We start from the raw sequence: 27,952 nt of genomic DNA on the forward strand, positions 1-27,952 counted from the left end.
CCAAACTTGATTTTTCTGAGCAATGGTGGATATATTCTATTTATTCACTTATATGTTAACTGATGTTTGGTTGTCAGACTCTGTATTGTAATATTGTTAATATTTTTGGGTGAATTATATGTATATGCCAATGTAGGGTTTGGGACCCACACCCATGTTAAATCAGGTAAGTCTATACGAATAAACCTGATGATAATGGTAATGTGATGTAAAAAAAAATAAATAAATAAATCAATGCAGCTACGCAGGTGCCTTTTTAATGAGCTGCATTCACTTTGATAAAAAGACAAACAAATCAACAACCTCATCTCTCCAGAGTTAATGTCCCTGTAATTCTGGATCGGAGGCACAACTTCAGGAGAGGCAAACCAGGAAAATGCTGGGGCAACTATAAAACCATTTAAACCTTCTTTAAAGGCACTGTACAGTGCACCACCACTGCCCCAAAAATCCCTCAAGTGGGGCCCCTGATGATATGTATTGTAACGTTTACTGATGTAAAATCACTACAGGAAATTATTGTAAACCCAAAAACATAGATTTCTTGTATGAATTGGTAACAAAAACTGAGAAATACTGTAATACTGATAACAAAACAATTTTGTTAATTTGACATGCAAATATTGTAAAAACTATAGTTTTAGTCAGTTTGTTTTGAAAAATACAAAAAAAGTTTATGCTGTACTTTTAACATGATTGATGAAACAATGCAAACTGAGGTAATAAAAATGTTTTCACACGAAAAAAAAAAAATGTACCTGAGAGGTTCCCTATAGGCCTATTCATATACAAAAATATAGGCTACAACTATAATAATTTGTTTGGAAGATTTTTTGTTTACCTCCTCACCTTGCAGCTATTGATAGATATTATTAATAAAATAATATTAATAATTTAAGCATTTACCACAGGCTAAACAACCTCCTCTAACTGCAGACTTGTACTTCTCTCTCATGTTCAATGAGCCAGCCCCGCGCGGCCCAGCCAGTGGTCCAAACCAGGCCGCGCCAGTTGAAAATTTTCAACTTTTGCAGTGGATTCGCGCGGTGGATATACGCGGTGGCGATGGCTGGCATGGAGGACCGATTGATCGTGGCTGTTTGCGCTCGACAAACCTACAATATCCGTCTGCCTGACCACAAAAATAAAAACACTTTCAACAGCGGCTTGTTGTTGTAGCCTAGCTCCCAGAACGTATTCCCCGGCTTTGCTTGCCGTTTTTTGTTTTTTTTTGCTCGCTGCTGTGTCCTTTATTAGGTAGTCTTGTGTGTGTGTGTGTGTGTGTGTGTGCCAGAGGGAACTAGCTAGACATTGTCATAGTTTCTCCCTTTTCAAATTCCAGCGGTACCGCTACTGTCTACCGCGGAGTCCGGCGGCAGGTAGACGCGGCGAGAGCTGGGCGGCGCGATCTCGGTGTGAACGTTAGTAGTGAGGGCGGAAGGAGCGGGAGAAACGGCTGCAGCTGACGTCAGTAACGAGCGACCAGAGCGGCAGCGGCGCTTGCTGGAGAGAACACAGGAGCGGAGCAGAGCGTAATCTTCGGACCACTGTCATTTTAAAAGTTTTTAGGACAAATCTACGATTTTAAAGCACGTTTTGTGGAGGGCCTGCTGCTGTTTATGCGGAAATAGAAAGTTTGCACGGTAAGCTTCCTCTTTTTTTCGAGAAAAAACGAAAATGGTTGTGAAAGCACATGATGTAAGCTAACGTTAGCTCTAGTTGATATTTAAGACCATTAGATGCTAGCTAGATCAATTCGTGATAACTTAGTTCAGCTGAAAAACACAGGCAAACACTTAAAATCCTAAAAATGATCACTTGCATCTTTTGTAAAAAGAAATTGGATACATTAAAGGGCTATGTACTACATTGCAGAGTGGATAGGAATGAGCCCCATTGTCTTTTCAAATGTGCTGGCGCCAACTGTAGTCAAACATTTACCACTTACTCAGCTTTCAAGGGCCATTTTTATCGTGTGCACAATGCACCTGCACCGCAAGCTGCTATAGCTGTTGTTGCGGATTTAAAATGTGCAGTTTCATTATGTGCCAGCCATTTTCACACAGTGAGAGAGCTAGTGTCTCACTTAAATGATCGTATTGGAGAGGGCAGGTCTGTGTCGTGTCCAGTAAGTGGTTGTAAGCACGTATTTACAAAAAACTCATCATTTACTTCTCACATGTGTAGGAAGCATAAAGTATGCTGCCCTGAAAGTATTAATAACGTGTACAGAGAAACTCGCCCTCAGCCCCCAGATGTCATTACCAGTGCCACTAACCTTACAGATGATTCAGAAGACACGCATGAAGCCATGCCAACAACTAGTGCAGCCAGTGATATGCCAGAGAATGATAGTCAGTCTTATCTTAGAAACATGTGTCTCTTTTACCTTAAACTGCAAGGTCAGCTGCTTATTCCTGCCTCTACTATACAAACTATTGTTGAGGAAATGCAAAATGTGCACGAGTTAGGTCAAGACTACACAATAACTAAAGTAAGTTCTTTATTAAAAAATGATATGAGCCTATCAGATGAAGCAGTCGCTAAAATCTGTGACTGCATTAAAGAGTCAGATTTGTTCTCTGCCTGTCATCAGGGACCATTAAGGTTAACATACTCCAGAAATCAGACATTCACAAAAATGTTTAAATACACAGAACCCCAAAAAGTGGCATTGGGGATGGATGAAAACATGACACAAAAATACGCCTACTATATACCAGTATCAGAAACTGTAAAGAACTTTTTACAGTCACATTTAGGGAGGAATGCACAGTCACAACAGTTTGGAGATCCGGATGGAGAGCAGTGTTTCCCACAGACCAGGTAGCAATTTGTGGTGCTCCACTGACACCGTTGGGGGAATCGAGTGTCACAGTGTCGTGGCAGTCGGTGGAGTCAGTCATTGTATGCAGAGTGTATGCAGACGAGTGTGTGTGCATGCACCAGTGATGCGCTGGTTGATTGTCCCGCGCACCGCTGGCATATGCGCGCTTGTCTGTGTGTGTGTGCGTGTGTTTGTGTGTGTCCGTGTGTGTCCGAGAATGACAGAGAAAGAACGCTATGCGGAGATGAATGAACGGAACGATATTACGTTGAGAGCAAAGACGAGGGAAAACAACAACAACGGGGAAAAAAAGAAATAAAAAACAGAATCATTCTGTGGCGGTTGGTCTCCATTCTGTGGCGGTGCGCCACAGAATGATCTATGTATGGGAAACAGTGACACACACAAACACCACACCACACACAACTATTTAAAATCAAAAGCAGACATGGACATTGTGTAATATTGTACTGTGAATCATAAACTTTTTTTTTTTGTCATTTAAAGACCAAACTCCAGAGAACAGCTCATCATCTGTGGAAGCCTCACCTATCCAGTTGCTGTCATCGCTCTCTGTTTCACCCCGAACTTCATCGTCAACCTCCGCCAGCAGCCCAAGACTTGACACACAGTGGGAAGAAAACTTTGAAATTCCATGGAGTAAATTTCCTGAGGAAGTGATGCATTCTTTGGAGAGGGGGAAAAGGCCAGGCCAAAAACTGAGGAGGCAAATGGTCCGTATTGTTGTGACTGAGATGATGGAAAAATGCCCTCATGTAGGTAAAAAGCATTCAACTGACGTTGCAAAAAAAATGGTGGCAAAATATCCCAAATCTCTGAAAGATGTAATAGAGGGTGATGTTGTTGGAGCAGGTTATCATTCCCTCGTAAAACAATTGCAAAACAGAATTGAAAATGTGAGGCGCACTTCGACCCCCATAATAAGAAAAAGAAGACATCAGGATGACTCGGACCACACAGACGAGATCCCATTAGAAGAGAGAGCAGCAATGCAGGACACTTATGGATGCATTAAATGGAATGTGAAATTTCTGCCACTTGAAGAAACTCAAGAAAGCCAGCAGCAAAAGATGGAAAAACTCAAGATGATGTTCCAAAACTCTGATGCCAGTCCAGAGGAGGTAAAATGTCTAATGAAGTCCACTTTTTACACACAACGTCAGCATGTCAACCAGGGAAAAAGTATCAAATGGCTTAGAGAGGAGTGGCCGTTTTTGTTTGATGAACTTGGCATGTCAGTACACTTCATGGAACTCACTGGGATTGACCTCAAAGAGACATTCACACAAAATTTGGATTTGAAGGGAAAAAGGTTTCACGACTACTTGACCACAGTTTGTGTCAACAAGAGCAAGAAGTTCCTTCAGAATTATGCAAGGCTTCAGAGGATGCGGGGACTGCAGAGTGGCTGCTCAGATGACGTGATAGAGATACTCCTGCTTCTGCTCAGCTACTTTGATGAGAAGGAGTAGGCCATGTTGTTCCACGTCGAAGATAAATGTCTGGCAGAAGAGGTCCAACTGGAGCAAGTGCTTCTGACACCCACTGTTATTGTCTGTGGTAAGTCTGTTTTCATATCTCTCTTTTTTTTTAATTGCACTGTTTATAGAATTTGTCATGTGAGAGCAGCGCTTATTAATATAACCTGTTAAATATTTTGTTAATAGGACAGTCCTGCTATTCCTCAACAAGGTACATGCTGAGTCTGGATCGGAACCTTACCAACACAAACATCTCCTCCTTCATCCCTGCATTGTGCCTCATGTTTGGGAGCTACTACTGTTTTAACATCCACTATCCATCTGAGCTGGCTTCAACTCTGGAGTTTCTTCAACGGTGAGTAAACATGGCTTTGTCATTTCTCTGACCTGGGAAACTGGGACCTGGAGTCTGGCTCTGAGTTCCTGGCTGTAACCCTTTGGTGCAGGTCCATTCAAATATCGTTCCTCAAGGAACGAAGGTTTTGTAGTTATGAAACTTAACTCAACTTAACTTAACTTAACGAAATATGCCTTTTACATTCATTACTAAACCCTATCCAATCAAAATCCAAAGTCTGGAAAGGTTTTTTACATGATTCGTTGTTTTTACCTGTTAATATTACTGAGTAGCACCCACATGAACAGCTCACACGAACATACATGCAGAGCAAGCATATTTTAGCTCTCAAACTATCAAAGTAATGATGGAAAAAGTACTAACAGTGAGACAAGCAGTCTTCCCAGAGCAAAAGACTTTGATTTTGTGCAAGGAATTACAAGAAGAAAATGCTTAATATGCTTTAATATGCTTTTATTCTACAGGTGCTTTTTCTCGATAAATCCAGAAAAAGGAACCAAAGTAGAGAATAAAAACTCCAAGTGTCCTCTCAGCGTGAACCCACAAGTCCTCACCCTGATACAGGACCTTTCCGATCACGAGTGGCGTTGAGCCTAAGTATGGATTCTGTCTGTGGACTCTGGCTGTTTGTTTGAGAAGAGGTAGGCTTTGGCTTTGTTAAATCCACAATGTGTATTGGGGTAATTAAGGCACACTATGTCAAAGTCTTAATGGTGTACTATGTAATTTTTTCTGGCCACCTGCTTGTTTCATGAAGATGTTCTTTCTTTGCAGGAATGTTGCACAGTATGGTATAAAATGTACCTATCTTGCATTTATTCAATTAGAACTGTTTTTATTGCGAAAAACATTAACATTCTTAACATACTGTGAGGGGGGCTCACCTCTCCACAGACCTGTAACTTGGCCTGTTGGCATCACCTGATTGTCTCCATGGAGATAAGTTTTATGCCATACTGCAGAACATCAGGGAGAGTGTGGGTTCTTGTTGTGAATTGGGTTGTTGTGCAAGCACTTAACAAAAGCGAACAGAGGAGGAGTTAGACATGAAAACCTAATAAAAATTAACACAACTGTTAGTCCAGAACCAAATAACAGGAAAATTAAATGTGGCTTATTGAATATCAGATCACTCTCATCTAAATCTCTACTAGTCAATGATCTGATAACTGATCATCACATTGATCTGCTCTGTCTGACTGAAACCTGGCTGCAGCAGGATGAATATGTTAGTCTGAATGAATCAACACCCCCCACTCATGTTAACGTTCATATCCCTCGAAGCACAGGCCGAGGAGGAGGGGTAGCAGCCATTTATCACTCCAATTTACTAATAAATCCTAAGCCTAAGGTTAATCATAATTCATTTGAAAGCCTTATTCTTAGTCTGTCTCACCCAAACTGGAAGACACAAAAACCAGTCCTACTAGTTACTGTATATCGTCCACCTGCCCCTTACTCTGAGTTCTTATCTGAGTTCTCAGACTTTTTATCTGAGCTAGTTCTCAGCACAGATAACACAGATAATCACAGATTTTAACATTCATGTAGATGTTGAAAGTGACAGTCTGAGTATTGCATTTAATTCATTATTAGACTCAATTGGCTTCTCTCAGCATGTTAATGAACCCACTCACTCTTTTAACCAGACCCTTGATCTGGTTCTGACTTATGGGATTGACATTGAATATCTAACAGTTTCTCCCAGAAACCCTCTTTTATCTGACCATTCTCTGTTAACATTTGAGTTTTCAGTCATGGACTACACAGCATCTGGGGAAAAAAATCTATTACAGCAGGTGTCTCTCTGACAATACCATCAGCAAATTTAAAGAAAGGATCCCATCAGTACTTAGCCCACTGCCATGTATCAATGCAGTAGGAAACAGCTCTCTTAACTTCACATCCACACAGGTTGATGATCTTGTTGACAGTACTGTAGCCTCACTGCGTGCAACTCTAGACACTGTGGCCCCTCTGAGGAAGAAGGTGGTGAGTCAGAGAAGGCTAGCTCCATGGTACAACTCAGAAACACGAGCTTTAAAGCAAAATTCAAGGAAGCTAGAAAGAAGGTGGCGTTCTACTAACCTGGAAGAATCTCTGAAGGCTTGGAAAGACAGCCTATTGGCGTATAAAAAAAGCCTCCGTAAAGCCAGAACATCCTATTATTCATCATTGATAGAAGAAAACAAGAACAATCCCAGGTTTCTGTTCAGCACTGTAGCCAGGCTGACAGACAGCCACAGCTCTGTTGACCCATCTATACCTTTAGCCCTCAGCTGTAATGACTTTATGAGCTTCTTTACAGATAAAATTGTCTCTGTTAGAGAAAAAATTCACCATCTCCTCCCCACAGCTGGCTCAGATGTACTGTCCAGTTCAGCAGCCTCAGAGTCCACTGTAACTGGCTTATATTTTGACTGTTTCTCTCCTGTACATCTCTCTGAGCTCGCTTCAACAGTTTCGTCATCTAAACCATCGACTTGTCTTCTTGACCCCGTTCCAACAAGGTTGTTCAAAGAAGTTTTTCCTTTAATCGACAACTCTATATTAAGTCTGATTAACTTATCTTTATCAACTGGTTATGTACCGCAGGCTTTTAAAGTTGCAGTAATTAAACCTCTACTTAAAAAGCCTACTCTTGATCCAGATGTTTTAGCCAATTATAGACCTATATCCAACCTCCCCTTTATTTCCAAAATCCTTGAGAAGGTTGTTGCAAACCAGTTATGTGATTATTTGCACAGGAATGGTTTGTTTGAAGATTTTCAGTCAGGTTTTAGAGTCCATCATAGCACAGAAACAGCTCTGGTTAAGGTTACCAATGATCTCCTCATAGCGTCAGACAATGGACTTGTCTCTATACTTGTCCTACTAGATCTTAGTGCTGCATTTGACACCATCGATCATAAGATTTTATTACAGAGACTAGAACATATGGTCGGCATCAAAGGAACCACACTAAGCTGGTTTAAGTTATATCTGTCAGATAGACTCCAGTTTGTTCATGTTAATAATGACTCCTCTATCATCACAGAAGTTAGTCATGGAGTTCCACAAGGTTCTGTGCTAGGACCAATGCTCTTCAGTCTATATATGCTCCCTCTGGGAAACATTATTAGGAGGCACCAGATGAATTTCCATTGTTACGCAGATGACACCCAGCTGTACTTATCCATGAAGCCAGGTGAGACTAACCAGGTAGCCAAGCTTCAGGTCTTTCTTAAGGACATAAAAACCTGGATGACCAGTAATTTCTTACTCTTAAATTCAGACAAAACTGAAGTTATTGTAATTGGCCCAAAACACCTCAGAGATACACTATGTGATAATATACTGACTCTGGATGACATCACCTTGGCCTCCAGTGCTACAGTCAGAAACCTTGGTGTCATTTTTGACCAGGACTTGTCCTTTACTTCACATATAAAGCAAGTCTCTAGGACAGCCTTCTTCCACCTGCGCAATATTGCTAAAATCAGACCATTCTATGTCTAAAGGATGCTGAAAAACTAGTTCATGCATTTGTTACCTCAAGACTGGACTACTGTAACTCTTTATTGTCAGGATGTCCCAAAAATTCAGTAAAAAGCCTCCAATTGATCCAGAATGCGGCAGCACGAGTACTGACAGGAATTAGGAAACAGGATCACATCTCTCCTGTGTTAGCCTCTCTGCATTGGCTCCCTGTAAAATCCAGGATAGAATTTAAAATCCTCCTCCTCACCTACAAAGCCATTAATGGTCAAGCACCATCATACCTTGGAGAGCTTATAGTTCCCTATTTTCCCAATAGGATACTTTGCTCTCTAAATGCAGGTCAACTTGTGGTTCCCAGAGTTTGTAAGAGTAGAATGGGGGGCAGAGCCCTCAGCTGTCAGGCTCCTCTCCTGTGGAACCAGCTCCCAGTGTGGGTTCGGGAAGCAGACACCCTCTCTACCTTTAAGATCAGGCTTAAAACTGTCTTGTTTAGTAAAGCTTATAGTTAGGGCTGGCTCGGGTATGTCCTGGCCCATCCCTTAGCTATGCTGCTATAGAGCTAGACTGCTGGGGGATTCCCATGATTCACTGGGCGCTCTCTCTCTATTTCTGTCTCTCTCCCCCTCTCTCTCTCGATGACTTCATGCCATTAACTTTGTATTTTTTCTCTCCCGTAGTTTGTGCTTCTCCTCTCTCTCCCTCTCTCTTTCCTCATTCTGCAGGTCTCTCTGCCTCGGGAGCAGCAGGATCCAGATCCACCACTACTCATCTTTATACTATTAACCACTGTTACCTGTCATTATTATTGATAACACCATTACCGACACAGCTGTTCCTGGTCTCTCTCTCCCCTCTCCTCCCCCTCCCCCTCTTTCTATCTTCTCCTAAACCCAACCGGTCGAGGCAGACGGCCGCCCACCCTGAGCCCGGTTCTGTTGGAGGTTTCTTCCTGTTAAAAGGGAGTTTTTCCTCCCCCCTGTCGCCAAGCGCTTGCTCGTTGTGGGAACTGTTGGGTTTTTTTCTGTAACAAAGTAAGGTCTTGACCTTACCCTGTAAAGTGCCTTGAGATAATGTATATTATGATTTGGCGCTATACCAATAAAATTGAATTGAATTGAATTGAAATTTGTAACAAAAATGTCCAGATTTAAAGAGGTCAATCTTCTGGAGTAAAAATGCTCCCAATTGTTTTATCCCATATACTGTTGAACATTCCAGACAGAAAGTGTCGGTTGTTGTTGTTGTTGTTGTTGTTGTTGTGCACCTGGCACTTAAACAAATGTCAAGATTTAAAGAGGCTAATCCTCTAGAGTATTTTAACTTGGATTCAGTCGGTTAAATAAAACAAAAAAAACATTTAATGTACCTTTTTTCCATGTTGTATATGTTAAAAAACAGGAAATGTCAGTTGTTGTTGTTGTGTAACTGGCACAAATGTCCAGATTTAAAGAGGCTAATCTTCTGGAGTATTTCAACCTGTATTCAGTCAAAAGATCCATTACATGTTCCTTCTTTGCATGTTGTATTAAAAAGAAGAAGAAGAAAAAAGTATCCAATTGTTTAGAACTATTGATGATGGCTGTTAAATAAATGTTCCAAAAGTGGTATTTTCCTCTCGTCTTTTCTCGAGATGTATTTTTGCATGTTTTGGTGTACGCGTAGTAGAAATAATTTTGCAGGTTTATATGTAAATTTTACATAATAACTTGATTATTAAAACATAAAAATACAGCATATTATGAATAGATTTTATGTATGATATACTGAACAGCTCCATTTAAAATGCAAAGTTTTACTGTTGTTCTACCAGCTTAAATTACCCTGTTAATTTTATCATTTATTGATGCACAATAAGCAACTATTACATGTAAAAAATACAGGAAATGGTCTATTTACATACAACACTGTTATGCGAAATGATCAGATTTTTTTTGCAGACTTAACAGTTTTTTAATGTGATTCATACGTAATTTCATTCACTGTAAATCAATTTACATATTTTGACCGTAAAGTTATCTACTGTGCTGCTGTATTTTTTACAGGAATTCTCTGGTAACCACAGCTGCCAGCGTTTTCCTGTAAAAACAACAGTTTTTTTTACAGTGTGAATCATCTTAACATTGAAATGACAGTGCAGTATCTTAGGAGGTTACTATGCTGTTAATGTTAAGACACAGCAGGAAATACTGCAGCAGCATCATTCCATAGATTAGTTTCTCTTCAAAATCTTCTGACATTGTTACTGTTACTATATCTAGTAGACCTGGGGCATTCATTTCTGAGGATAACCAATGCTCCAAAGGATCACAGGTTACATGGAGTAGTCACAGTTAAAGGCATGTCCAAAGCTAAAAGCTGCTGTAATGACTATTTTCTGTTATGTGAATGGAGTCACTGATAGTAACCAACCCACAGAGAATCACGGCCTGACACTGAACTTCCTAACAGATTTATCATTTTTCAGCTCATTGTTTTGGTTTTATGGCCCACAACTTCACCGTTTTGGTTCAGGTTCACCAATCTCATTTTGAGGCAGTGAAAAAGCTCAGATAAACCTACTGAGTGCTGCCTGTCCAACACCAAACAGCAGCAGCGAGTAGCTAGTGAACATAGTGGAGCATTTAGCAGCTAAAGAGCCAGATATTTCTCTCACATTTTGGTGGAGACCTAAATGGAGAAATTCAACTGGTTACTAAACACATGACCCCAACTGTTCACTAAAACATTTACAAAATGGTAACATGTCAGTGTTGTGTTTCCTGCTCTTTAAGAGAAAAATAAAATGTTTAACAAATTGAGTTCATTTGCCCTTTAAAATACTACCTTGATTTTTCTTAGCTGACAGAAGCTGGTCTTACTCAGGCAGTTTAACACCTAAAGTTTGGAGGGAAAATAAGAGCAACTTATTTTATCACTTATTCAAAGGATTACTGTTTCTGTTTATAGCTAATATCTTGAAATTGCTGATTATGTGTACTATTCACTCGATACAGGATCATTAAAGCAGATAAGCCACAAAGTATTTGGTGTTTTTCTCGTTTGGTCCTTCAGTACAGTTTAATCTCTGTGACAGAGTAAAAGCCTTTACAACAGATCATGGACTACATGTTTTTTACCAAACCATAACTGTAATGAGGAAGAAATCTTCATTATATCAGTGATGCCTGGCTGTCTCATGTACTTATTCTGAGTAATGAAATACTAAAACTGATGAGAAATTACTGCACACTTACAATAAACTGTACAATACAATACAATAACCTGGGAAGTAGCGTGGGATCATGGGAGTTACCGTCACTGCAGTCAGCTTCCCCCGGTTTGGATACCTTCAGTGTCAGTTATTCTGCAGAGAGCTCCTCCTGTAACCAGTAAACCAGTAGAAACAAGGGATGAAGCTCAAGTTAAAAGTCTGTATTTCACTGATGGTGTTCGATGGATACAGGACATCAGAGATGGGCTCTGAGCTGACTATAGGTAAGTACCTCACACAACCCAATGTCAAATAACCTGAACTATCACTTTAGATCCAGAATTCTGATCATTAATATCTTCCATCCGGTTAAAATAAATAGTTAACTAGAATTACTGCCTTGCATTTGTCTGCCTCCACCAGTCAGACTAGTTTCCAGAGTCATATAAAATTTTAACCATTTGTGTGAAACTTTGTCATAATTGCTGTATGAAGTCTCAAGTTGTGGTTAAAAGGTGTTTTGTGCAGTTACCTTTACCTTTGACCTTTGACCACCAAAATCTACCACCAAATTTGAAGAAGTTCCGTCAAGGTGTTACAGTGACGGACAGATGTACGTACATATGGATGGATGGACAGACAACTTGTAAACATAATGCCTCTGGCTCTGACTGTCGCTGGTGCATCTGCATAAAAATGACCAAGATCTAAAAAGCGAAGGAAGTAAGCAGCTGTGGCGCCAGAGGTAGAGCTGGGTTGTCCAGTAGAGCCAGTGGTTTGATTCCCAGCTTCTCCAGTCTCCAGTAAGATACTGAACCCTGGATTGCCTCTGGTGTATCATTGGTCTGTGAGTGTGAGATAGCGAAAGCGCAGTATGCTTAGAAAATGCAGTGTATGAATGTGTGTGAATGGGTGAATGTGGATTGTAGAGTAAAATGCTTTGAGTCATTGGTAGGACTAGAACAGGGCCTCATAAATGCAGTCTGTTTACCATTTATCATTAATAAATTGTGGCTTAAAACTGGGTAATTCGGACCACATCTGGCAGACAACACAACTGTTCACTGAGTATTTAAATGCTGTTAAATGATGAAGTGTTGCTCTGAATGAATAAGAAAAATAAGCGTAAAGCTATTACTTGATGAATCAATGTTTCCTCCTTGTATACGATTATGAGTAAATCAGATGCAGAAAGTTTGTATAGTATTCACACAAGACTATTTCTCCATCTTCACATACACGTACACACATACACACACACACACACGCACACACAATCTTTGGCTCGTATTTGTGGCATCAGAGTGATTGAGATTGGCCTTGTCGAGGTCCAAACCTTGTTTCAGGTTTAGCCCATGCTGACAGAGGAGGGGAGTAGAAGCAGAGAGTGATATACTTCATCCTGGCTCTCATTAGACAACTCAGGGGACACGTCAAACTGCAATTTGTTTCCCTTGCATCCAATAAACAGCTCATTCGCTGGTCAATCTGTCAACTCAGCAGCTAGTCAGATTAAACCCAGCAGAGGTTGACAAAAAGATGAGAAAACCAGTGGGGAAAGAGGTTTAGAGGAGAAACGGTAAGCGGACAGCTGAGACAAAGAGACAATGAAAAACAGTACATATGAAATATATGTATTGTCTTTTCACATAAATACACATCACCTGCTCAGCGATGCCCTCAATGACTGCAGCAGCTTTTGGAGATTGGTCCTGTTTACTGGATAAGTGATGAGAACACCACCTGGTGGATCACACACTGTAGTGTTTCATATTGACACCCAGGAACACAACATGGCACGATGTTGTGCGTAATGACAGGAGTTCAGGCAACGTTATCTGAAATGAGAACATTTGTAGCAGCTGAGAATGCAAAATCATTTGAAATGATAAAAAGATTTAAAGAGTCCCAGACATTCAGCAGGGTCTATTTTCTTTATAGTGAGTGAAAGCAGTGGGTGACAGGACAGAGATTAGATACAGCTAAAAATCACTGTGCAGTTGCTGTTTCCCTGAAATTGTTCCAGAAATATACCTGAGTGAGCTACTGTGTATTTGATGTAGGACCTGTGGATGGCAGAGTGCTGCTGTCTGCCCATCAGTGTGGTCTAAGGTTATCTGGACTACTCACACCAGTGTGGTATACTCATGGTATATACTCAATGTAATTTATTCATGGTATCACGACAGTAAAGAAAAGAGACAGCACACTTACAGTTGTATCCTGTAACTGTGTTACGTGGGCTTCTCCACCTCCACGCCCCTTTAGGAGACTAATGGCAGGTCTGAGTATCTTCACTCCAATGGGAGAAGTAAACGTGAGCACAGATTATGGCCAATTCTTTTGCTCCACAGTTATGGAAATAAATACTGGATCCATTTTTCACAAGTCATATGTCCTCCAAACACTTTTCAGACCATTAGATCCGGAGAAAATCAACTTTATTTGAGAACTTTCTCTGTCTCAACTAAACATTCTGGTGAGATCTTGCTACCAATTTCAGCATTGCTTTCCAACAGCAGATGTTTAGAGGGACTTATATTTGAAACCATGAACCATAAATTGAAATAAAACTTGTGTCTCTTTGCTTAATATTATTATTACTGTTGTTACCATTTAACTATTTTTGAAGGGAAAACAGAGAGTACCATTAGACCGATGTGATCTTGCACTGGGTTGATCAGATATTAAGCTACCAGATAAAAACAAGCGGCAAAATCAGGCGCAAATTCAAACTGTATCTAGTATCGTATTGTTATGTTTTGACATGAACAAGCAATCATGACCACATCCATTTCAAACCGCTGGTGCTGCTTGCATGCATCATTACATGGAGTGAGGCGTTCTCATATTTAAAATAAGTTCTCCCAAAGTCTGACTAATACTGGAACTAATACAAAGTGGCCTGAACTAAAAAGATTGGTTTCTGCCGCTGGACTTTTGACTACATGTTAAAGGATCACTGTGTAGGATTTAGTGGTGTCTAGTGGTGAGGTTGCAGACTGCAACCAACTGAATACTCTTCCCCTCACTCATTCCTCCACAAAACATGTAGCAGAACCTACTTCAGGTAATATAAAAATGCAAAAGGCCCTCTGCAGGTTTTGTGGAAGAGGACCTGCCCCCTATGTAGGTTCAGGTGATTACACACTAAATAAAATATAATTTTGTATGTTAAATTCCAGTGGTGTTCGGTCAGGGCAAGCAAGACAAGCTGTGTTTGCCCAGTTAAAGCTTAAAATATACATAAATTAAAACAAAACTGAAGATGAAGCGATATCTCTCCTCACATCTGATCTCAGAACAGCTAAAGAATCTGTTGCCTGTTTGCATTCATCATGTGATTTACTGCCCTCTTGTGGTGGCAGCAGAGTATTGTCCCTGTAAGCTAGCTTGACTTCCAGCCATTGTACCTATCATTTCTGTAATTTTCATGGGTGTCACCATGTCCAACAGCTGGTAAAGGCTGAGGCTTGTAGCAGAGAGGAGAGCAGCTTAATTTGGACGTTTGCATATTCACATTGAGGATAATCATGGCTGCTCGGTTCTGCTTGCCTATCCATAAAAGTCAATGCAAGCCAGTTATTTTCCATTTCTGCCAATACAGCCCCCTAAATCCTACACACTGGTCCTTTAAATTCAGGCACTTCATGCTGTGAGGGGGAACTCCCCCCCTGTCTGCCTGCCCGTCTCCCTCTGTCAGTCTGCTCCAACACAGACGCTGTTAAAGTCAGAGTCTGGCTTTCAAAATAATTCGGAGGAGAAATCTGGTTACTGATCTAATCTGAGTTTGTGCTAATTTACAACAACCTGGTTACCTCAGTGCGTGTAGATGCACTCATGGTTACAATAATAAACACTAGGTTACAGAAGGGTCAGCAGTTTGACCAAGGCTCTTTCTCAATATGATCCTGTGCTGCTGTTTCCAACTGGGTCACAGGGCAGATGGACAAGAAATGACTTTGTTGAATAAATTCTCATACAAACAGCAGTTAGTTAAAGTTAAATGGCCCTTTGTTGCCGAACGTGGTTTCTTGCCGGAAGTGGGTGGTGGTGATTGTTCTTCATAATCTTCATAATACAAGAGGTTATTATATGCTCTCAGAGCTGATTGGTTACAGTGAGTCGCCATCAGAAGGTTCGTTCATTAGCATGCTAACTTCAGTAGAGGAAAAGACGTAATAGAGACAACATTGGTATTTCCACCTCTGGTAACAGCTCTTGGTGGGTAAAGGAATGAAGTTTGATGGTGAACACCTGTTTCTTTGACTGCAAAGTAAACATTTGTTAATGCTCATGTTAGCTATTTAGCGATAGCAAAACCTTAGCAGATCCTTTAAGTTGTGATAAACTGTAGTTTACCTTTGCATCACAATACCTGTTGTTTTCAGATAAAGGCTAATTCATGGTTTCGAAGTCCCAAGTAAATTTCGTCAATCCAATGCAGACCCTTGCCCGTCTGCAGGGGTCTGCGCCACGAGCACGCCTACCACACGTCAGAAGCCAGAAAGGTCAACTGAGTGCTGGTTTCATGGAGCATACGTTCATATATTCTATGTGCTGTATGTTTCCCATCCTTGTTCCTATTGTTGGAAAGCGGTTGCACACAGTTTTCTTTTTTGACTATGTCATGTTGTTCAGACAAAGACATTCAGCAAATGAGCTCTTCTTCTTCTTGCCATCAGAGGTCATGTCACGTTGTCTGAGTACACGTGTGGAACATCTCTACGTACATATAGCTCTGACTGCAGCATGCATAGAGGGACGTGTGTATCTGCATATGTCCGAGGGTGTAAGTATCCTTATAGGTATGTGATAAAGATATTTAGATGGTGAGAGTGTGGAACATTCAGTTGTGTGTGAACAATCATGTCAGTGTAGTGTGGAAGGCTCATGTGTCAGTGTGTGTCTGAGCTGGTGTGTATTTGAGTGTGTGTGTGTGTATGTGTGTGTGCATGTGTGTCCATGCATTTTTGTTTAATCTGTGTTTGTTTGTATGTATGTGTATAATTTTATTGTACTCTGTGTGTGTGTGTGTGTGTGTGTGTGTGTGTGTGTGTGTGTGTGTGTGTGTCACTTTGTGTGTGAGAGAGAAGGCTTTTGTCCTTGTCAGAACACCTGCTGTCTCCTCCACTCTCTCCTCATTTCTTTTTTCCAACACTTCATCAATTCACACACACATGCACAGACACACACACACACACTACAGCATACTACAAAGAGATCCCATATACACACAGATACATGTAATTATGTAGAAACCCTTGCATCCATACAGTGACACATAAACACACACACACACACACACACACACACACACGGCTAAACCTGCACCTCTTTCTCCCATTTCTGTTAATTTTCTTTTCTTGTGCCAACTTCTTTCAGTGTTCTGCTTTTCTCCCACTCCCCCTCCATCTCTCTCTCTTTTTCTCCTCCACTCCTCCATACATCCTTTCATCTCTCCCTTCCTCTCTCATTACGTTAATTAGATCCAGCAGATGAACATCGTCAAGTCTGCTGGGGAGGAGGCTAGGCCGCGGTGATGCAATAAGGCTCATTTGCATCGGCAAAGTTAATTGTGGGAGCGGAGCAGGTGTATGGCAATAATGATCATCACACATGACACTCACCTGTGACCAGCGGCGTATGAGACTCACTCACACACTCGCACACACACACACACACACACACATATATAGACACACATGCATGCAGCCACGTGTTCAGAAACGTGCGTAGGAAATCTCAATACAATGCTCATTCACACACATACACCATCATCGCTTGTCACCAAGTTTTTATTTCCTAACTAATCCCCAAATTCCTTCTGGTAATAACCGCTGGAAGGTGGCCACAGACATTCACATCCCAACAATACTCAGTAGGCAAGTGAAACAAAAGTAAAATATGACAAGCACACTCACATGCAATGAAACAGTGAATAAAAGTCTGGCAGGCTGTGTGTGTGTGTGTGTGGTAAAATGTGGCAGCACGGACATAAACAAGGTGCTGTTGAACACAGATCAATAACATGAAAAAGAACTAAACACTGTGGTGTTCTTGTGCTGCAAAAATCCCACAGATCTGCTCAGATAAGAGTGAGATAAAAGTGCTGGTGGTGATATGTTATGATATTTGTAATTTTGTCATTTCTTCAGAACAACAACATCACTGAGGAACGAAATATGTTGCTTAAATTAATCTTCATCAACGTGTCCTCTTGAAAGAGGTGCTAGCAGCTTGGTGACATGGTGACTTCTGCCAGAGCTGCTGGTGAACTACAGAAACTGGTGAGGCATATATGGAGTGATGCATATGCACGTATATGGAGCATATCTGAGCATATCTGTACACCAGTCACATGGTTTACAAGCAAGGCAAGCAGTACTTGACTGGTTAAGGCTAAGTTATAACGATACTAAAGTGGAAGCAATATCTCTTCTGACGTCTCAGTACATCAATCCATCCCATACAGGATCTATGGCATGTTTGCATTCATCGTATAATTTTCTGCCTTCTTGTGGCCACAGTAGACTATTGTTTCTGGAGGCTATCTTAACAATCAACTGTTGCAGCTGTAGCATCTGTCATTTTTGTGGGCATGGCTGTGTTGGGGCTTGACAAGCAGAGTGGTGGGCAGCATTTTTTTGGCTGTTACACCAGGTGGGCGGGGCTTGGGGTGTGGCTGAGAGCAGTGGCTGCTTTATTGTGACATCACAAAGTTCCAGAAGTCCTGACGGCTGGTTTTAAGGCTCAGTTTCTGAATACAGGCTGTGTGCATTTCTCTGTGGACTGAGGCTTTGATACTTTCACAGTATTAATATAGAACCTAGAGTGTGTCAGAAGTCTAGCCCATGTCCCCGCCGTGGCACCCAGGCAACAGATCAAGTAGGGGACTGCCTATTGTGGCGAAGTACGTTGGGATCCTTGGATCCCAGGCCACTACGGTTGCTATGAAGGCTCAATAGGAACTCTGAAAACAAGACGGCAAAGGGGGCTCTGGTGAATCAAATCCTCGATGGTGGATCAGGCAGAAGAGGTGGAATCCATCGGGAAACCCAAGGGCTGTAAAAGCTGAAGAAGACTGATGCAGATCTTCAAACCCCAATTGTCATAGACTCCCCTGCCATTGGAGCTGGTCGAAGTTGTGGCAAGGACCATCTGTTTGTTTTGTGCAACGACATCCCCACGTTAAACAAACTCACACACATGTGTCTCCAAATCGAATGGATAAGATTCGAGAAGACGTGGACGAGCAATATTGAGGAGAAGAGGAGAAAAGTGGAAGGAGCAACAAAGAGACCCCAACCGCCCAAAACCTCCCACCGTGACCACTTGCAATGTATGTCAGAAGCAGTGCGCAACAAGACTGGGACTCTTCAGCCATCTCAGGGTCCACCAGATTAGGGGAACACTAGGGGACCATCATCTTTGAATCCTGAGGTAAAGCCACGATGATAGAACCTAGACCTGCTTTATAATCAAATAAGACATGGACATCAACCTTTATACAATATGGGACCTTTAACGAGTTCTTAACCCCAAGCCTTTTAATTATGTTCTGCTTTTTTATCATATCAATGCCTTCTCCATTCTGTTTATCAATGTGTGTGGTTTCTGTGAAAAGTTTTAGACATGGAGTGTAGTTGGTTTTTCTGCCCGCATATTTGTAAAAGTCACCACGCACATTCATATCAGTGCACATCCTGCAGACTACAGGTAATGATGTTACAGTCTTTGATGTACAGCAATCTGTGGCGTTCACTGTGAACAGGACACTTTGGTTCCATGACCTTTTTCATGTAAATATGCAGCGCTCGTTTTACACCAACACAGTGCTGCTTGTTCTTTTCCTAACAAGTCAACCTTAGTTTCTTCAGTCCTCAAAACATTTTCCCACTAGCATTGTGTCAAGCTGCTCTGTGATGTTGTTTTTGGTGAGCAGCAATTTCCTCCGTGGTGGCAGGACACCATGTTCAGTGCAACAGTGTACCATGATTTGCATAAGGTAGACTTGACCTGAGGTGTTACACAGCTCCAATGACGGCTGAAGCTGAAGAGCTGAGTAGCCACAGAACTAAACTGTCTAACTGTGGACAGATCAATATTAAAACAGTTTGATTTGACTTTGTAACCCTTTCCAGCTTTATGCAAATCAACAATTCTTAATTGTAAGTCTTCTCTTGTAAATAGCAAACTCAAAAAGTGTGAGTGCTTTTTATGAATCATAGTAGCTTTAACCCACAACTCCAATCAGCCTTCATTGACTGACTCCTGACTCTAATTAGCTTTTGCTGATGACATTAGCCCAGAGGTTCACATACTTTCTTCCGCCTACACTGTGAATGGTTGAATGATGTTTTCAATATGAACAAGAATGATACAATAATTTGTGTGTAATTAGTTCAAGCAGATTGTGTTTGTTCCTAAGTGTGAATTAGATGATCTGACATATTTTAGGAATAATTATTTATACATAAGTTATTCCAATGGCTTCACTTACTGTTTTACCACTGTGTATTATTGTTGTGTAAGTGGCATTTTACTGTTGTAGTTGGTCAAGTTGGAGCTAGTTCTAACAATTGTATATACTGTTGAGCAGTGTAATTTATAGAAGTGTGTCATATTTTATTAGCTCATTTCATTTGTATGCAAAAGGTTATCTGTGAAGAAAATAGTAATTCATGCTGTCAGATAAATATAGTGGAATTAGTATATTTCCTTCTGAATAAAAGCAGAGGCCAAACTAGAGACATTCGAGTTAAGAACAAGCACCTTTAATTTATATGTAAATACAGTACTTAAGTTAATGTATGCACAGTAGAAACTGCTTACATCGAGGTCACTAACAGGCAGACCGTGGTCCACATATGGACCCAGATGCCATCTTATCCAAACCTATCCAGACCTATAAACAATAAATTTGTTGATATAGCTTATAGTTAAATTTGACAGATCATTTAGCCTTTACAGCACAGGTTATGTGATGTAATTTTGTGTGAGTCAGTGAGTGAGATACACACACAGAGGAGAGATAAGACTATAGACAATGTTGAAGAAATAAGTAGGGGAGAAGGAGAAAGTTAAAGCTGTACAGTTGTAAAGCTATGTTGAGATTATTATATTATAATAAATATTATATTTATTATAAAAATGGCTGAGTTCACAAAAAAGAAGGGGAAACTGAGGCTTTACGCTTTTTAGGCTTATTTCATTTTCTGTAAAATTAAACATTTAAAGATGCACATTTTTCAAAAGCTCTCAGTTATGTTCTTATTACAGCCTTTATTTTGAAATGAGAAAATAACATAATTGTTATTAGAGAACTGATTTGTAATTCCTCCAGTTCTGATTAGGCCTTGACACTGACCACAGCATTAGAAATTAGTCTCAGAGAGGGCAATGCAAGACCTGGATGGATGTAGAAGCCAGTCAGGTCGTCTCTTCTTGTCCAATTGCTCTGTTCAGTATTATTTTATTACCCATACAGGGACTGAGACATCACATCTTCTTTCAGGGGTTGAGTGCTGGGAACTTTAATTGATCTACTGGTCAGCATATCAGTACACATAGTGTATACTAATTATCACAATATAATATTTTTGCAATTAATAAAAAAGGTCAATGTACTTTGATATTTTAACTGAATGTTAAACTAACCGACAGAAAATGGTACAATATATGTAACTGACATCAATCAAACTGTGACTTTTGAAGGCCTCTGCAAATTCAATTCAGCACAAAGAAAACAAGATGTTTTTTCCAATGGATCAACAAAGCAGTCTCAAATAAAGATCCACTTAATAGCCTGTGTCTGAGCTCTCACCTGTCTCCATTAAAACTCTGTGATATAGTGATGGAAGCTTGAATTGAGTTTTGTTAAACTGCTGTTTCCAGGTAAAAAAAATAAACGTTCAATTTCAAGTTTTCCAGAGGTTTAAATGTTTCTAACGTCTAAGCTTCTCCGTGTCCTACATGCCCTCCGTTATGGGACAATAACTACGATGGGATATACAGCAGGCCTACACACTGAAATCCAAACATCTAAATTTTGAGTATATTTTTGTCACTTTTCCAGTGTGCACACTCTAGATATTCAGAACCAGCTCAGAAATTACTCCTTGAATCTTCAGCAGAAAAATATATTTTTCCATATTTTATTCCCACTCTTACAGGTGATAAAAATAAGTCATACGGGTGAATTATAATTCGATGAAATAAACACTCCAGGTTGCTACTGGCTGCTCAACATCAAGCACTGCTGTCAAGACAGGAAAGGTTCATCATCACCGTCTGACCTGAATAATTTAGTGACCATGAAGTGAGGATCACACCTCTGTGTTGCCAGGCTGAGGGCTTGGTGATGTGGCTGACACTTGTGTGTTGCCAGGTTGGGTGGACAGGGTGGTGTAAGATGGATTTCACTGTGCATATTCAACACCGTCAAAAAATAAATCGTTGGATGAATGTAATTTAATCATAGCATAATATTCCACGTTCAGTCAAATGAAATAAAACCAGTCTGTCTTGATTTTTATTTAAAAAGCAAATACATTTGTGAAGAAATTTTATGTTAATCATTAAATACACTTGATTTTGCTTTTGTTGAATTAAACTCTTGTCCTAAGTTAGTCCAGTTAAACTCATTATACTTTAATGAGCATTAGACTGTTAAGCACAGTGTTGTATGAACTAGTAGAGGTTTTATTTGTTTAACTAATATCAGTCTAGTTGAATAAACTTATATGATTTTGGATAATTTTACTAACACCAGTGTTGTTTTTTCAATTAATGCTCATTTCATTGTGTGTGTACCAATCAGCATTTGTTCCCATTAAATGATAATAAAAGAGTAAAAAAGTATATAAAGTGTTTTTTTTTTTTTTTAATCTATTGACATTTAGCAAATTCATTAAGCTGAGGCATAGTGTTGTGGTGGCGGAGCAGAGCCTGTAGGTGGTTGATGGAAACCTTTGGACGAGTGTCCCTGGACATGAAGGCTGGGGTGGTGATGGGGAGGAGGTCGGTTGTGCAAGAGCAGGTTTGAAAGACAGACAGAATGAAGAATTGAAATGATATTTAAAGAACAGAATCCATTCATTGATTAGCTCAAGAATCATTAGAAAGATCATTGGTCAGACGTGGTGACATCAGGATTGTGAACAAACGGATGTGACTGTGTGGGAAAGCAGAGGTGATGGGGAGAAATAGATCTAGTGCTCCTAAAGAGGAACAAGTCAGACTGTGAGGACAGACGTCACCTTTACTGAACCTTTGCCAAAGTAATACATTTCCCTCCATGGTCCCCTTCTCCTCTATGTCAAAATAGTCCCTTTGAAAGGGGCTCTTTGTAAGTTTTGTCTGCTGCTGAACTTGATTAAATGTCAGGAGAGAGTGTTGGTGATTGTCACTTAACAAGAGCTTTGGTCATCTTTGTTTTTATAATACAGGGGTTATAATACGCCCTCTGCGCAGCAGTACATCTTCAGGACAGACTGGAGGCTACAGTGACTCAGTATCAGCTGATACAGGCCAGGGCTAGCTGGTTAGCATGCTAACTTAAGTAGAAGGACAGACGTGATAGAAACAAGCTGTTGCTTTCCACCACTAGAAACCATCTTTACTGGAGTAAAGGAATGAACTTTGATGTTGAACTCACATTTCTACTAGACTAGTAAGAAAATAGCTATAATTCTAATGTGGCTATATAGCAATAGAAACACTTAGCTGAGACATAGCTCCTTTAAGTCCAATAACCAAACCAAGTAACTAAACCAAAGCAAACAGTCCTTAATCCTTATTTATCATATAAATATCACATCAATTAACTGTAAATAAGATGCATCTGTAATCTGCACATGGAATATGTCATGTTCGGTCAACCATGTAATAACATCCAATCATAACAGAATACACTTGACTTACTTATTTATTTATTTATTTATTCATTGGCATGTGTTGTATGCCAATGCTGCTTGTCGGTCGTATGCTGTTTGTCATCTAACCAGGGTCAGGGTCGCTCACACACAACGATCCCACTTCTCTCTGAATTGAGGCTTACTTAGATTTTATTTCAACACATTTACATTTCAGTACTAACATGGCTTTAAACACACACACACAGAGCATAGTGTAGTGTAGTTTGAAAAGTGCTCACAGTTAAAGCACAACAAGCTAAAGCTGACTGTACACCAGGAAACACAGCAGCGGGCCTGTGTTGTGTTGCAGATGAGACAATACGTGGGAGAAGCGAGGCAGAGTAGAGCTGCTTCAGCCTGGCGGTGTAAGTGTGAGAATCGAGGATTGTCAAAGTGAAAATCCGATACTCACAACAGATGGCGAGTTTTCCACGTCACTTCAAAGTGGTAGGTGCTTCGCTTTGTAGACATTCTACCGACTGCTTCTCCTTTCATGTGCGGGTCAAGTGAGGGTCAGCGATGCTCCGTCTGAACCACTTCATTAGACTCCCATTTCATTCATCATAGAGCTTGGTTTTATTTGTCTCCAGGTACTGTACATACATTGTGTTTCTGGCAGAGTTGCATTCTGCTTTGCGTCAGCCCTTTGCTTCAGAAACAAAATGGTGCAATTTATTTGAATAAGTCTTTGCACGAACAAGGACTTTTCTCACTAGTTAGCATGAGGTAAACAAATAGAAATAGAAAACTGTTCAGTCGTCTGGCATGGTTAGTTTGACAGTCCTTCCTCCTCAGCTGCACCACTGCACATGTGAAATACACAGGAGTCTGTTAGATATTTATTCCAGTTTATATTTGCCGTTCACCAAAAATCACCTCCTCGCCTCATGTTGACCCGTCAGTCAAACAGAAGAAGAACGACACAAACAAGCTCTCCCTCCTATCAATGCATTATTTATGGAAAACAGGACAGGGACGAGGGGGAGGAGGTGGAGGTGGAGGAGTGTATGGAGGGCAGCTGAGTTGTGTGTGTGGTGCAAAGCAGCCTGTGATGTCCTTTGTGTATTATTCATGACTGCAGCATCTGTGTGGTTAACAGCATCTCTGCATACAAGACTCACTCAGTTGTGATGGTCAGTCAGCATCATGTTAGTCACACCAGAGACAGACAATGTGCTGACTGGACGATGTTTGATTTTGATGCTTAAATATTTTTTAAACCAGTTTTTTTGCACTGTGTGTGCACTATAATGAGGTGCTAGGAGGAAACCTTTTTTTTATTGTTTTTAGTTGAACATAAAAAATCTGCAAAATAAAAATAAATACAGTGAATAAGACAGAACAGAATGGATAATCAGGGGCAATGCAGAAGTTCATACGTAATATTAAGGGAACTCACTGTCAGAAAACAGTTTGAGATGACCTTTGCTTTGATACATGGAGCATTATCCTGCTGGAAGCAGCCATGAGAAGATGGTGAACTGTGACCATAAAGGGATGGACATGATCAACAACAATACTCAGAGAGGCTGTGGCATTAAAACCATGACTGATTGGTGTTAAAGGGTCCAAAATGTGTCAAGAAAACATTCCCCAGATCATCACATCACCACCACAAAGGTTTTTACACATCAAATCCTTTGTGGGGTGTATAGCTTTTCAGGGAGCGAGTCTTCGGTCGGCGTAGTTTGGGGCTGAAGACAAGAAATCTGGAGGATATAGAAAGAAGTCATCTTACCAGACCTCTGTAGCCTGCTCCTCATCCTTGCTTTAGACTAGAGATCACAAGCTACATTAGCTGCAAATTGTTGGCAGTCAAGTTGCATTGCAGGTAAGTTTAGGCACCAAGTTTTGACAAGAAGAAGAACGCAGAAGGAAGAAGTTTCTGCTGTATTGAATAAAATTCTTAATTTTAAGGGTAAAAAAAAAAAAATCTTGGAAACTAGGCTGAAAGAGCACAAAGTTACTGGACACAGCACTGTGGTGCTAAAGAGGGGCCATGCATGCAGGGAGGAGCTGGATCAGGTCACTCGTAAAGGCAGGAAACTTTATGAGGGCAAGTGGTGGACAGGTGTGGAAAGACAAGGTCTGCAGAGGTTGATGAAAACACAGGAGCTGGAGAGAGAGGTGAAATGGTCTGAAGGGAAAGACAGGGAAACAGGACAGGTGTTACCATGACCCTCTACACATCTGCACTGATCTTTAGGAGCTGCATAGCATGGGCCTGCTTCACTGACATGCTCAGAAGACTCATCAGTGATGAAATACCATCCTGATTATATCCCCCTGCTCATCCATATCAGTCAAAAACAAAGAGAAATTTTAAGTGCAAACTTTCCCTTCCGTGACTTGTATTAACCAGGACCAGGGACCTGTATTCACTGGGATCGGGAACCTGTATCTTCATATTTGAATGAATCCCTATTCCTGGGGTGACCTTTAAAGGTCAAAGAGCACGGTGCATTGTTCCAATTCAACCCCCAGACACTGTCAATCTGCTATATTTGAAACAGCAAAGCTCATGTGAAATTGGTGAGCACCAGAGCAAGAGAGCACTCTTTGGACCAATAGAGGGCAGCACTGACAGGATTAACACATTAGAAGACAACAAAAATGCAGCCCCTCCCGTTAAACCCTCTAAGGTTTAATAGCCCATCTAATCCTCTCTGTAATGGCTGAGTGATCGGCTGGAACTTGAGGAGGTTGATATTTTTGGAGGTGTGTACTGGTTTGCTTCTCTGGGCTTCTAGGTAAAGTCACAGGAGCTATGTGCCATGATTAGCAGCGTTGCAGGCTGAGAGGCGAAACAGCAGTAGCAGGCATTAGCCCTGTTTGCACAGCTGTGAAAGTAATGCTACCTCATTCTTCTGCTCCAGAGACAGGGCCTGCAAGCTGCAAATATGGTAACACAGTGTCCTCCCACACCCATGAATTTTAATTTTCCTTTTTTTTTCTCAGTCTATTTGATACACTTTACTGTGGCATGCTTCCTCAATCACTTTTGAGAAAGGGCTACTTTTATCTCTCCAACCTTTCCTCTGATTTTCATCACTAACAGCTAATGACAGGCATTTGAAGTTAAAGCTGCACTCATCAATATAAATATTTTAAACAATGGATCAAATGACTATGTACAATGTGAAAGGTGTTGCCTGTAATGATGAACCACATAGTATTACCATCCTACTCTGCAGTTTACCTCAGCTCTGTGGATATTTTAGCCTCTACCTCACTGTTTTAGTTTTCTAGCCCCCAGATTTTTCATCTGGGGGCTAGATTTTTCATCAGCCTTGTTTCTGGCCCAGCTACCTGCCGAACAACAAACAGCAGACAAAGTTACTTATTACACTAGTTAGTAAACGTGGTGCACAATCCACACAAGCTAACACACAAGATACAGACGTATATTTCTCAAAAGTTTGAGACTAAACTAAATCTAAAACATTAATGAATTTACATTCGTCAGTTGCCAATAAATGTGACTTTCCAATGCTAATGTTGCTCTGAGTCAGCTGGGTGTGTAACAAGACAACTGTTTGCTTATGTACTTGCCATAAAAACTTTTAGATTACACTGTGTATGCTATGTTTTAAAAACCTATGGTAGCTTTAAAGAGCTACTTACCGCAATTGTAGGCTCTCAATATTTCATATTCCACAAACCACTGCAAACAGATGACTGTTGTATTTACACTATGTGTCAGGTGTGGGGGGTTGTGTCGGGAGATGGCAGTTAAATTATTCACTACTCTTCAATAAAAAATGAAGCCAACGAAAATTGCAGTTCCTCTAATGACCACTAGAGTCTGGCTCCAACAGTGAGTCAGTCCCCATAGACTCCCATGTTAAACTGTCCAACTTTACAGTAGAAAAAAACATATTTACAACCTGGTGCAAAAACTGTTTTGGTCTTGACAGCTAATTTCCTCCTTCATGACATCTGTACGGGCTGAATTTTTATTTAACTCACCTGTTTAAATTTTATTAAGAACTAAAGTTATGTAGAAATGAGGGCGTGGTCGCTCTGAGTGAACGGCTGGTGAGTGAATGCTTGCCGCAAACCTGCATGTACTGAAGACTCAGCTCCAGTATAAGATACAATAACATATTGTTTCAGGGAATTTGAAGGTGTGAAAGTAATTTTTTTTTCTTTGGTAACTTTAAGAGGATTATTGAAATTTTAATTGTAAATTATAGAGAAATTATAACAGTGATATATTGCTCAGTACCAACTCTGATGCCCTATATAATCTCCATAACTCATAGCATAGATTTTATTTTAAAACAGAATATCCCTCACTTATTGGCTTTTAACTGGCTTTCATCCTGATTGTCTGTGACATGGAAGTTGGCTCTCTGCACAGTGTGACACCGTCTGTTTTAGCTAAACTGGCTCTGTACTGATGCACTAATGAGAGATTGGGACATCGACACCGGGTTCAGGGTGTACAGTGACTCAGAGAGAAAAATGGCCCATCATGAGAATCATTACTGCTCTCATTTCACCTTTGAGCCAGAGAGTTTAGTTTTTCTCATTAAATGAATGAACATCACTGGATAACCCTGTTCAGAGGTATTATAAAATCTTATATTTCCCAAAGCTGCTGGAAAAAAAAAGGACTCGCTGTCAAATTTTGGTCCACTCCAACTCATACTGGAACCAAGAGGGTGATATAGC

At 40.5% G+C, this 27,952-nt stretch overlaps 2 long non-coding RNA genes across 2 annotated transcripts in view; both read left to right on the plus strand.

Annotated features, from left to right (window-relative positions):
• The window catches only part of LOC139623341 (uncharacterized), a 343,520-nt gene that overhangs the window by 127,871 nt on the left and 187,697 nt on the right, over positions 1-27,952 (plus strand). The window lies entirely within an intron of this gene.
• LOC139623326 (uncharacterized) lies at positions 673-4,310 on the plus strand. Its single transcript, XR_011691475.1, has 3 exons — positions 673-1,257; positions 1,343-1,643; positions 3,335-4,310. It is a non-coding gene; the product is annotated as an uncharacterized lncRNA (long non-coding RNA).

This window comes from Trachinotus anak, unplaced genomic scaffold (assembly GCF_046630095.1).
Source record: "Trachinotus anak isolate AG129_WGS33_773 ecotype Australia unplaced genomic scaffold, CSIRO_AGI_Tana_v1 ptg000007l, whole genome shotgun sequence".
Taxonomy (NCBI): domain Eukaryota; kingdom Metazoa; phylum Chordata; class Actinopteri; order Carangiformes; family Carangidae; genus Trachinotus; species Trachinotus anak.